Source organism: Canis aureus, chromosome 2 (assembly GCF_053574225.1).
Source record: "Canis aureus isolate CA01 chromosome 2, VMU_Caureus_v.1.0, whole genome shotgun sequence".
NCBI classification, from domain to species: Eukaryota; Metazoa; Chordata; class Mammalia; order Carnivora; family Canidae; genus Canis; species Canis aureus.
The window spans coordinates 92,345,925-92,358,071 of record NC_135612.1 but is presented as its reverse complement, the minus strand read 5'-3'; the positions used below and the strand labels follow the sequence as shown (position 1 = coordinate 92,358,071).

At 58.8% G+C, this 12,147-nt stretch overlaps 1 pseudogene; it reads left to right on the top strand.

The window, feature by feature from the left end:
• Nucleotides 1-251: 251 nt before the first annotated feature.
• On the top strand, nucleotides 252-2,256 carry LOC144289957 (protein chibby homolog 1 pseudogene; annotated as a pseudogene).
• The last annotated feature ends 9,891 nt before the right edge of the window (nucleotides 2,257-12,147 follow it).

Here is a 12,147-nt window from a genome sequence, read left to right as displayed (position 1 = left end):
GTGGGAAGGGACATCTGGTGGCCACACTTGGGCAGGTGACAGCAGCAAATAGGTGAAAGATGTCTGAACCTCGGGGCCTTTCCGAGCACGGTGACATTAGAGCTCCCTGTGACCTCTTATTTTGTAAGGATCTTGCAGTGTTCGACGGGGACAAAAGTCGATGCAGGGCCGGGGCAGGCACAGACCAGCCCTCGCCAGCCGAGCCCGGCAGGTGCCGGCCCCTGCCCACAGGGCCACTGGGCCAGAGCAAGATGGCCATTCTGCAGTGCCAGGGCGGGGAACGAGGCGGGGGCATGGCGCGGGGTGCCGCCGGGAGGAGGCGAGAGGCCCCGGGCAGTGGAGGCCTCGCGTGGACGGGCCTCAGTGTGCCGTCCTGCAAACAGGAGCGGGTTGACGGACCCCGTGTGGTGCCGAAGGCCCCAGCCCTGGCAGAGGATGAGTTCTTATTAAACCTTTTATTTTGCAACATTTATGGAGTCGTAGAAAGTCGCTAACCTAGTACAGAGAGGGGCCGTGTGCCCACCACCCCGCTGCCCCGGGTGCTGACGCCTGGCGGGGCTCGGGGAGCTGGTCACAGCGTCGTGGGCAGTGGGACCTGGACCGCGTCGCAGGGCCGTGACCGGGGCCACAGAGCTCCGTGGACCTCACTCTTCTAAACAACACGTGCGCCGTCAAGAGAAGCCTTCGGCAGGTAGTTGTGAACACTCAGGACACGGCGGAGATGGAGACACGCGGCTTGGTTTGGGGTGAAAGACTGGCGTTCCGTGGCCTGGGATGTTTCACCAAATTGTGCTTTATTTTATTTACTTTTATTTTTATTTGTCACTGGAGCCCAAAATGTATTAAAATAAATAAATGTGTGGGGCGCCTGGTGGCTCATTTGGCTGAACATCTGGCTCTTGATCTCGGCTCAGGTCTTGATCTCAGGGTCGTGAGTTCAAGCCCACGTTGGGCTCCACGCTAGGGGTGCCGCCTACTTTTTTTTAAAAAAGGCAAAAATTAAAAAACAAAAATAAATTTAAAAAAATAAAGAGGGAGCAGCGCCGGAGCCGTGGTCGCCGCGGGTGACGCAGACCCCCGCCGGCAGTTTCCCGCAGACTGTAAAGCATTGCACCGCGACGACGTGATTATCAGCGGCGCAGAGGAGTAGACCTTCGAAGCCCTCTTCCACCATTTCTCCACCGCGTGATTGGGGATAAGCTACTTAACTTCTCTAAGCTTCAGTTGTCCGATCTGGAGAAGGGAGCGTCGACCTTTCCTTCCTCGGGCCAAAGGTGCGTCTCTTTGGGAATACGCTCGGTCCTAAGAAAACGCCCCCTCGGAAGTCTGCTTCTCTCTCCAACCCGCATGATCTGGATCGATCAACCAGGGAGGTCGCGCTGGGCCTGGGCTATGGAACCCCCACCATGAACCTGGTGGGACAAAGCCTGAAGTTTGAAAATGGCCAGCGGATCGCAGAGACGGGGATTAGCGGAGGTGTGGACCGGAGGGAGGCGAGCGGCTCCGCAGGCGGAACCAGCAGTTGGAGGAAGCAAACAATCTCTTGAGGCTAAAGGTGGACGTCCTGCGGGACATGCTGTCTGAGACCGCTGCTGAGTCCCGCTTGATGGAGAAGGAATTGGAGGAGCTGAAGAGCATCAGCCGCAGGAGGAAGAAACACCCTGAAGACATCTGTCTGGAGCAAAGGGAGAAGCCCATCCGCCAGAGGAGGGGGATGTGGCTGACAGTGTTTTGTAGCTGAACTACGGGACCAGGTCCTGGGAGAGCGTGTCATATAGTGGGGACCAAAGGCACCGGCCCCACTGGGTTGGCAGCAGGAAGGTACAGCATGCTGGGCATGGAGCCTACTTAAAAAAAAAAAAAAAAAAAAGAGGGATCCTGGGGTGGCTCAGTGGTTTAGCGCCTGCCTTTGACCCAGGGTGTGATCCTGGGGTCTCGGGATCGAGTCCCACATCGGGCTCCCTGCTTGGAGCCTGCTTCTCCCTCTGCCTGTGTCTCTGCCCATGTCTCTGTTTCTCATGAATAAGTAAATAAAATCTTTTTTTAAAAAAATTAAAGAAATGTGATGTGAAAACAGAAGGCAGTGAGTGGCCAAGTGGGCAGGGAAGGCATTTTGGAAGAGTGGAGGCGTTCTTGTTCTGTTACGGGGTAGGCGTGATCTTGGCACGTGGGTGGGTCATTTCTCGAAATACTTCCCTTCTTATTTTTAGTCACCCTTGAGTTCTTACGTGTCAGCATCCTGATTCTGGATGTGTTTAGCAGTTTTTAGAATCTATGGAAAAAAATAGAATTTTCATTAAAAGCCTGTGTTCAGCCTCAGAGATATCTTTCCATCGATTCTTCCTGTAACATCGTTTTTTAAAATTAATATTTTTTCATCGTGACAAGTGCACTGCTTCATCATCACCTGCTCCCCTCACCTCCCCCCACCCTCCCCAGAACCAGCAGTGCGTTCTCTAGAGTGAACAGTTTGTTTCTTGGTTTCTGTTTTCCTTTTGCTCGTCTGTTTTGTTTCTTCAATTCCCCACGTGAGTGGATCACACGGTATTTGTTTTCTCTCACTGACTTACTTCACTCAGCAGAATACCCTCCAGCTCCATCCATGTTATTGCAAATGGGGCAGGTTTCATTCTTTTTATGGCTGAGTGATATTCCACTAACATCCGTCCGTCCAACATCTAATGTATTTGTTCGCCGGTCGATGGGCCCTTGGGCTGCTTCCGTGGTTTGGCCGACGTAGGTAATGCTGCAGGGAACATCGGGGTGCAGGCGCCCGTGGGATCAGGGCTCTTCTATTCTTTTCATAAACACCTGCAGTGCGACTGCTGGGTCGTAGGGCAGCTGCACCTTAACTTCTTGAGGACCCTGCACGCTGTTTCCCGCGGAGGCTGCGCCGCCTGCGTTCCCACCGCAGTGCACGAGGGCGCCCCGTTGTCCGCATCCTCACTTGTTTCGTCTGTTGATCTTGGCCACCGGGACACGGGTCAGGTGATACTCATCGTGGTTTTGATCTGCATTTCCCTGCTGATGGGTGATGCTGAGCATCTTTTCACATGTCTGTTGGCATCTGGACGTCTTCTTTGGAAAGCGTCCGTCTGTGTCTTCTCCCCTTTTAAAAACTGGGTTATTTGGTTTTGGCTCTTGAGGTGTATAAGTTCTTTCTATATTTTGGATCCCAGCCCTGTATCTGCTATGTCATTTGCAAATACCCCCCCCCCCCCCATTCTGTAGGTCGCCTTTTAGTTTTGATTTGTTCCTTTGCTGCGCAGAGACTTTTTACTTTGATTGTGGTCCCAATAGTTTATTTTTGCCTTTGTTTCCCTCTTCTCGGGTGACGTATCTAGAAAACAGCTGTGAGGCACCGAACTGCGTTGTAGCCATGTGAGCCTGGACGGGTTGCAGAGGCCTGTGCTCGCCCACCACGCAGGAAGCCGTGGGACTGCCTCCGTCCTGGGAGTGTGACCGTGTAGATGGGACCAGCGACAGGGGCCCTCAGCTCTGTACCTGCCTGCAGCTGGGGGTGAGCTGCTGGCTTTTCTGGTGCAGGGTGGAGCCACCCCGGAGGCGTCCCTTGTGCAGGGCAGGGCCCCCGCTCCAGCCTCTCCCTTCCTGCGGGCTGGCGCCACCCACCCCGGCCTCCCTCCTGGCCGTCGCCTTAGGGTGCGGGGGCTGCTTGAACAAGTATTGGACTGCGCCGCTCATAAACAACCGACACTTATTTCCCACAGTTCAGGAGGTTAGAGGTCGGAGATCGGGGTGCCAGCGCGCTGGTGGCTGAGGTCTTTCTCGTCATGGGCCCCACCGTCGTGAGCTAACCGCCTCCCGAGGCCCCACCCCCGGGCACCTCACGCGGGGGCCGGGAGAGGGGACACCCAGTGATCACCCATGCTCTCCCTCTGGGAAGCACTGTCGGGTGCTTCTCCCGGGCCTGGACGCCAGGACCCTGTGGGCGCTCACCTCCCCGGCCATACACCTTCTCCATGGTCCTGGGCCAGCTCCATAATCGCTCTTTGCCTCAGTTTCCTCGCCTAGGAGGGTGGAATGATCATAGCACCCACTTCCTTGAGGGCCTGCAGAGATCAGGGGTGTGTGTGCAAAGTGCTGACCGCCCGACGGCCCGGCGCCTCATCCACGTGAGCCGTCGCCACTTTCCCCAGGAGACTTTTTATTACAGCAAATGTTAAGGATGCGAAACTAGAGAATTGCGTGATGCACCCTGATCTCGTTTCGTTTGACCAACACACGCTCCCCCTGGAGTATGTTAAATCACGTTCCTGATCAGAGGCCATTTTTACCCAACGGTATTTCAATATACACCTGACTCGTATGGACTTAAAAAACCCAGGCAGCCCGGGTGGCTCAGCGGTTTGGCACTGCCTTCGGCCCAGGGCGTGACCCCGGGGTCCCGGCATCAAGTCCCACGTCGGGCTCCCTGCAGGGAACCTGCTCCTCCCTCTGCCTGTGTCTCTGCCTCTCTCTCTGGGTCCCTCATGAATAAATACATAAATCTTTAGAAAAAAAAAACTGAATACCCCAACTTAGCCACCATGTCCTTGTGACCACTGCACAAAATTGGCAATAATCGTGCCTGCCACCAGTACCAGCTCCAGGTCCGTTTTCCGCGACTGGAGGGTCCTTTTGCCGTCGCTGTGTTTGACTCGGTGTCTACACAGGATCCGCACACGGCGCTTGACTGTGTCTCTTAAATCTTTTGCTCTGCTGGGCCCGCGCTCCCCGCCACCAGTGTTTCCTCTCCCAAGAGTTCACGGGGACCGGCCCGCACCCGGTAGCTCAGGGGCCCTCGGGCGTCGTGGGACTCAGCACAGCACACACATCCCCGGGGTCCCACGGCGGCCGCGCCTGGTTCTGGGCTCTGGGCCCCGCCGCCCGCCGTGTGGACCGAAGCTGCGGCCCTCCTGGAGCCGGCTGTGTGCGGCTTCCTTCACCCCCGCAGGCTGCTCCGTGACAGTGACACGCGCTCTTTCCCAGATTGCCATCTGTCTCCAGGGTCCCGTGGGCCTCCGGCTGAGCTTCAGACCGGGTTTTCCGGTTTCTGAGAATCGTGTCCTGGGGGTTCCGACGAGCGCTGGGGGCCCCGGTCTTGCGTGTGGTGCCTCCAGCCCCGGGCCGGGCTGCGGGCCTCCTTGTGCGTGTCTCCGGCCCGGCGGGGTGTGTGGCCGGCACAGCCCAGCTGTGTCCTTCCTCGCTTAGGGCGATTCCGGGGCTTTTTCTGCTCTGCGGTGCGATTGTCCGTGGAATGGTACATGGTTTCCTTTCTTCTGGACTGTTCATCAGCGGCGCAGGAAAGCAGCTGAGCGCCGTGGGCTGTCCGTGTGTCCGGGTGCTCGGCCGCCAGCCCGTGCCGTCCTAGGCGGGTGCGTGTGCACTCGTGGCCTTCAGGATGAACACACGTAGGTCACATGCAGGACGCTCACTCCTGCGTCTCCGGCGTGGAACCCCTCCCCTGCCCGCTCCCAGAAGGACGCCCAGGACCGCGTGGAATGGAGATGGTGGCAGCAGCATCCCCACCTTGCTCCTCATCTCAGAGGAGATGCGTTCAGTCTCACGTCGCGTCGGACGTCTCCCAGGGTCTTCTACGTGCTTCTTAGTGTGTGCAGGTGCTTCCCTTGGGTCCCTTGCGTGGGGTGTTTTTATGTGGACGCGTGCTGCGTGGTCACAGGCCTGGAGACCGGCCTCAGCGGCGACGATCCAGGGTCCCCCCTCCACTCTCCGATGCGCGTGTCACATGATCTGTGTCCCGCCCGCACCTGCGTTCCAGGAAGAGTCCCCCTTGGTCGTGGGGTACAGCCCTCTGGACACGCCGCTACCCCGGTTGCTGGGAGGGGGTCACGGATGTCGGGCTCCGGTTTTCCTTTCAGATGGTGTCTCCGTGTGGCTTTGGTACCCGGCTGACGCTGGCCTCCCAGAATGAGTCGGGAAGCTTCTCTCCCCCTCAGGCTTTGGGAAGAGTTGGCAAGGACGTTGGGAGAACCACCTGCGAAGCCGGCAGGTCCTGGGCTCTCCTCCGCGGGGCGGTGTCGGATCCTGAGCCGGGCTCCGTACCAGTCGTAGGCCTGTTCACACCCGGCGTCCCCGTGACTTGGTCTCGGAGGTTCTGTGTTTGCAGCCCTGCGTCCCCTCATCCCAGTTATCCCGCGTGCTGGTGTTCAGCTGTTCACGGGACGCTCTGACGACCCTTTCTATTTCTGCACAATCTCTAACAACATCCCCACATCACGTCTGATTTCAGGAATTGGACTCTCCCTTCTCGTCCTTAGCCCGTCTCCCTACAGGTTTGTCAACTTGGATGATCTTTTCCAAGAAGCAGCTCTTGGTTTCCGGGTTCCCTCCATTCTCTGTTTTGCTGCCTGCCTGCCTTCTGCTCGCTTTGGGTGGAGTCCGTTCTTCTCTTCCTGGGGCCTTCAGTAGTGAACTCAGATTGCTGATTTAAGTCTTTTCCGTTTTTATTTTTTAAAAGATTTTATTTATTTATTCATGACAGACAGGGAGAGAGAGGCAGAGACACAGGCAGAGGGAGAGGCAGGCTCCGTGCAGGGAGCCCGACGTGGGACTCGATCTGGGACCCCAGGACCACGCCCTGCTGAAGGCGGCGCCAACTGCTGAGCCACCCAGGAGGCTCCTTTTTTCTGTTTTTAAATGTGTGTGCAGCTGTGCATCCCCCCGACCCCCGCGTCACCTTCACTGCATTCCATAAGCTTTGTTGTCATGTTTTCATCTTCATTTGTTTCTAAGTATTTCCTAATTTTCTTGTGATTTCTCCTTTGATCAATTGATTTGAGAGTTTGTGACTTCATTTCCACCTATTTGTGAATCCCCCAGTTTTCCTTCTGCTCCCCATTTCCAACTTCATCCTGTTGGGGCAGAGAAGACACTTTTAGGACATCTACCCCTTAGAAGCCACCGAGACTCACTGGAGACCGTCCCGCGTGCACGTGAGGAGGGCGGGTGCTGTGTGGCTGCTGCATCCGGCCGGCCGCCTGGGTGGGGTCCCCTGTTCCCTTCCTTGTCGTCAGTCTGGTTGCTCATCCACTGCGGAGAGTGAGGACGTCCCCAACTGTGACTGTACTGCTGGCTAGTTCTTTCAGTTCCATCAGCTTTGGCTTCGTAGAGTTTGACGGCTGTCACTGGGTGTGTAAATGTTTACAATCGCTCTATTTTCTTGTCGTGAAATGTTACTAATATATACTGTCCTTCGTCTCTTGTGACCATTGTCAAATTTAAGTCTATGTTGTCTGATGTTAGTGGGGCCACGCGGGCTCTCCGCGGGTCACTATGTGCACGGACAATGGTTTTCCATCCTTTCACTTTCTGTCTCTTGGTGTTCGGATCTCAGGTGAGTCTCCTGTAGACGACCTGTGGCTGGATCTTGTGTCTTTGTCCATTCTGCCAATTCTGCCCTGTGATTGGAGAGTTCACCCATTTACATGCAAGTGATGGCTGAGAGGGAGGGAGCCTCTCCTAGGTCTCTGCGCACCTTTCAAGCAGTTATTAAAAGTCTTGGTCTAGGGATCCCTGGGCGGCTCAGCGGTTGAGCACCTGCCTCGGGCCCAGGGCCTGAACCTGGAGTCCCGGGATCGAGTCCCACGTCGGGCTCCCTGCAAGGGGCCTGCTTCTCCCTCTGCCTGGGTCTCTGCCTCTCTCTGTGTCTCTCACGAATAAATAAATAAAATCTTAAAACAAAAAAAGTCTTGGTCATTCACCGTGAGACTTTTTTCAAGAGTCACTTCCGATTGACTTACTTTTCCCTTTGAGTGGGCCACACCTTCCTGTGTCTTGTGATTTTTTTTGTTGAACACTGGACATTTGAATATAATGTGGTAACTCTGAACATCATTCTCCCCCTCCCCCGAGGCTTATGTCTCCCCTCCCCTCCCCTCCCCTCTCCTCCTTTTTTTTTATTAAGTAGGTTCCACACCAGCGTGGAGCCCAGTAGGGGCCTGAACTCTCGACCCTGAGACCAGCCCTGAGCTGAGATGAGTCTGATGCTTAACTGACTGACTCCCCAGGCGCTGCTGTTTTTCCCTTTGATTGCCGAAGCTGTCTCTGCGCTGAGCATCAGCCTGAGGGTAACTTAAGGTCTTCCTAGGTCTTTTTGAGACTCCCTGGGCAAGCATGGTCATTTTCTAATTTCCCTTATATGTGCGGTTGCTTTTGAATGTCCTGGTCTTTAATATTTAGCTTTCCACAGAGGAAGAAAGTGAAAAATAAAGCGGGAGTAGGGAGAAAAGTGTGCGCACCTTTTAACTTCCCTGGAAGTGACTCCAGCTGGAGGGGCCGGTTTTGCAGTGGGGGGCAGGGCAGCCCCAGGGGTGCCTGCCTCTGTGTCTGCACCTCTGTTATTAGAAGCAGCAGTCGGCTGGCAGAAGACAAATCCCCAACATCTTAAGGGCAGTGTCCTCTGCCGCCCTGGTTCCTGCGAGCTGGGTGCTGGGCTGCAGGCTGTCGGGAGTGGGGGTGGGGGGAGCCACCTCTCTGCTTAGAGCTGAACAGGACCAGAATCCACCACAACTTGCCCTCGAGCTTTCCCCTGGAGGTTGCAAACCTTCCATAGCCTCAAGTTCCCCCACGATTGCATCAGTCTGGCCCTGCAGCCCATGTAGTATTGGGGGCCATTCTCACCTCACAGGTGCCCATCGCCCCCCCACCTTCAGTTCCCCAGGCCTTGGTCCTTGAGCACAAGCGCAATGGAAAGGGTATTGTTTGGCCCAGAAGGCATCCCCCCCGAAGCTGTCTCCAGGTGGGGCAAGGAGGAGGAGGAGGAGGAGGAGGAGGAGGAGGCCACGGTGCAGGTGCAGCGCAGCCCTCAGGGCCCCTCCTGCGCGAAGCCCTCCTGCTACGAAAGCCTTCCTTGTTTTGGTGGCAGTGCGCTCACACTCCTCCGACTCCGACTCTGACTCCGACTCCAGGTTTGCATCTGTCGCAGGTCGGTGGTGCCTGGCTGCCTCCCGCCTCCGCCGCTGCCGAGACCTTGCCCTCGTCCCCACAGGCTCCTCTCAGGGCTCAGTGGCCTCCCTGATGCGTTCCCCAAGGGCTTCCCCGGTGGCGGCTCAGCAGTTCCCTGGGCCGCGTGGACGCGGGTTCCCCCGCTGTACTGTGGGACATGCTGTGCGTCCTGGTCCTGGAGCTCGTCCTGGCAGCTTCTAACACTTTGCTCCGAGCTCACTTTGGGGATGAGCGCTGCTCCCGGTCCCCATCGCGTCCTCTGGAGCGTCTTATGTAAAACGTTCTAGAACCCCTCGTTTTACCTTCCGTATCTTTTGCTGATTCTCTCTCCGTCTGTGTGCTGCTCACCGGCCAGCATCTCCAATGCGCCCCCCGGGAGGCTCCACGGGGCTCTAGGGGGCTCCATGGGGCTCTAGAGGGCTCTGGGGGGCTTTAGGAGGCTCTGGGTGGCTCCAGGTGGTTCTGGGGGCTCTGGGGGGCTCTAGGGGGCTCCAGGGGGCTCTAGGGGGCTCCAAGGGCCTCTAGAGGGCTCTGAGGAGCTCTAGGGGGCTCTAGGGTGTTCTGGGTGGCTCCAGGTGGCTCTGGGGGCTTTAGGAGGCTCCAGGGGGGCTCTAGGGAACTCCGAGGATTCTGAGGGGCTTCAGGGGGCTCTAAGAGGTTCCAGGAGCTCCAGAGGCTCTAGGGGGCTCTGGGGGGCTTTAGGAGGCTCTGGGTGGCTCCAGGTGGTTCCGGGGGCTCTGGGGGGCTCTAGGGGGCTCCAAGGGCCTCTAGAGGGCTCTGAGGAGCTCTAGGGGGCTCTAGGGTGTTCTGGGTGGTTCCAGGTGGCTCTGGGGGCTTTAGGGGGCTCCGGGGGGCTCTAGGGAACTCCGAGGGTTCTGAGGGGCTTCAGGGGGCTCTAGGAGGTTCCAGAAGCTCCAGAGGCTCTAGGGGGCTCTGGGGGGCTTTAGGAGGCTCTGGGTGGCTCCAGGTGGTTCTGGGGGCTCTGGGGGGCTCTAGGGGGCTCCAAGGGCCTCTAGAGGGCTCTGAGGAGCTCTAGGGGGCTCTAGGGTGTTCTGGGTGGTTCCAGGTGGCTCTGGGGGCTTTGGGGGGCTTTAGGGGGCTCCGGGTGGCTACAGGTGGTTCTGGGGGCTCCGGGGGGCTCTAGGGAGCTCTGGGGGTTCTAGGGGGGCTCTGGGGGGCTGTCACCTTAGCCTCCTGCAGCCCGTCCCTTCCAGATTGCTCTGCTTGTTTCCCGCTGTCCGGGCAGTTGGCCGCTTCTCTCGCACCCGTTTCATAGGCCGTTCTTGACCCTTCCGGTGTCTGATCTTGGATGAACGGGCCTCTGGGGGCCTTTTTCCTGCTGACTTTCCTCCATAGCAAATTGTTTTCTTATTTAACGGGTGGGTTTGTGCTGCTCTCATCGCTGGCTCGTGGCTTGGTGGGACGCCAGGGCCCCACGCGGAGTGAAGCCCCTGCAGAGCGGCCAGCTGTGCGCCTGTGGAGGCTGCGGGCTGGAGGCTGGAGGCTGCTGAGCTGGAGGCCGCTGGGCACGGGCACCGGGGCTGCCCTCCCGACTCTGCCTCTCCCGGCGGCTCACCCGCTCGCTCACGTGGGCACCCGCTCTCCTCTGCTCCTGGACCCGGCAGTGGTTTGCTCTGCTGGGTTTGGGAGGCAGGAGGAGGGAGTGGGCTCTCCCCACCGGTGATGAAGGGAGCAGGGGCCTGGCGCATCCACCCGGAGTCAGGGCACAGGCGAGCGAGCTGGGAAGTGCCCCAGATGCCCGGGCAGACGCAGCGCCCAAGGGGAGCCCGCGGGCCGGATCCCCGTCCTTTCTCCGCTGTTTCAGTGGCCTTAGGTCTGTGTTGTCCGTCCTCCCTCCGCCGGGCAGGCCACCCGTCACCCGTCCAGGCCCTGCCCTCTGACTGCGCAGCCCAGGCCCCATGGCCTGCCCGGTAGCTGAGCTCGGTGGCCCGGCTCCCGGGGTCCTCTGCCCTTCGTCTGGGTCCTGCCCCCCCGGCCCCGGGAGCCCAGAAGGCACCTTTCTAGCCCAGTGAGAGGCCTGCGGTTGTGGCGCGGGTGCCCCGGCCAGCTCGCTCGGTAGGGGACCGCGGAGCCCCAGGCCTCAGGAGGGGGGCTGCCCCGGCGGGACGGTGATGCAGGACTGAATGCTGGGACCAGGAAGGGGCTGACCGAGCCACCTGGGGACCATTAGGCGCTGCTCCATGAGCCTCCCTCTTGCCTTCCCATCGGCCTCATCCTCTTCTGGCGTTTCCACCGCGTCCGCCGGCCCAGCCCCTCCCTGGGGTGAGTGCCCGGGCCTCTCACTCTCTTCCTCATCTGCCTCCGCTCCTCCCTGCTGCTCCTAAAACCTCCCCATGGCCCCATGCCACGCCACTGGGGAGTTATCTTCCCCTCGAAAGCACTCCTGCGATGCTCGGCTCTTCACCTGCAGGGAGCCCCCTCGCTCAGTGCCGGGGGCGGGGCCGCCTCCCCAACACAGCAGGGCCCTTGGATCCTCACTGATCACCAGAGAGCTCTGCTCAGAGCAGGCTGGTCAACGACGGTGACCCCCTTCCTGACGGAGCAGCCCCCCAGCAGCAGGGCGGGGACCAGGGCCAGCAGTGCCCACAGCCTCTGGCATCAAGCGTGAGCGTCCTCCGTGCAGGCCACGTGAACCGGTCTACTGTCAACCCTGCCCCCCCCCCCCCCCCAGATCGCAGGGCCTCCGCACACCGCGGCTGTTTCTAAGTGGGCCGCAGGCTGCGCGCTCACTAGGGCAGCTGTCCTCCGCGGTCAGACCCGGGGTGGCTTCTGCACAGGCGCCTCCGTGTTGGCTTGTGCTCTAGAGTCTGGAGCGTCTCGGGCCAGTACATGTTCTGGCCCCAAAGAGTGGCATTCGTCACCCCCCCGGAGCCCCCCCCAACGCCATGCTCCAGAAGGAGGGAGGGGGGCTGGGGGCTGCAAGGCCCCCCCCCGCCCGGCCATCCGGCGTCCCCGCAGCACCCTCCAGCCCCTGCAGCGGCCGACAGCCTCGTCACTAACTGGGGTGTGGAGTCCAGCGTTTCAGTTGCTCTGTAGTCACGTGCTCAGTTCTGTGTATACTTTTGAGATTTTTTAAAAAGATTTTTTTTTATTTATTTGAGAGAGAGCGAGCACAATCCAGGAGGAGGGGCAGAGGGACATGGAAAAGCAGGCTCGTGGGGC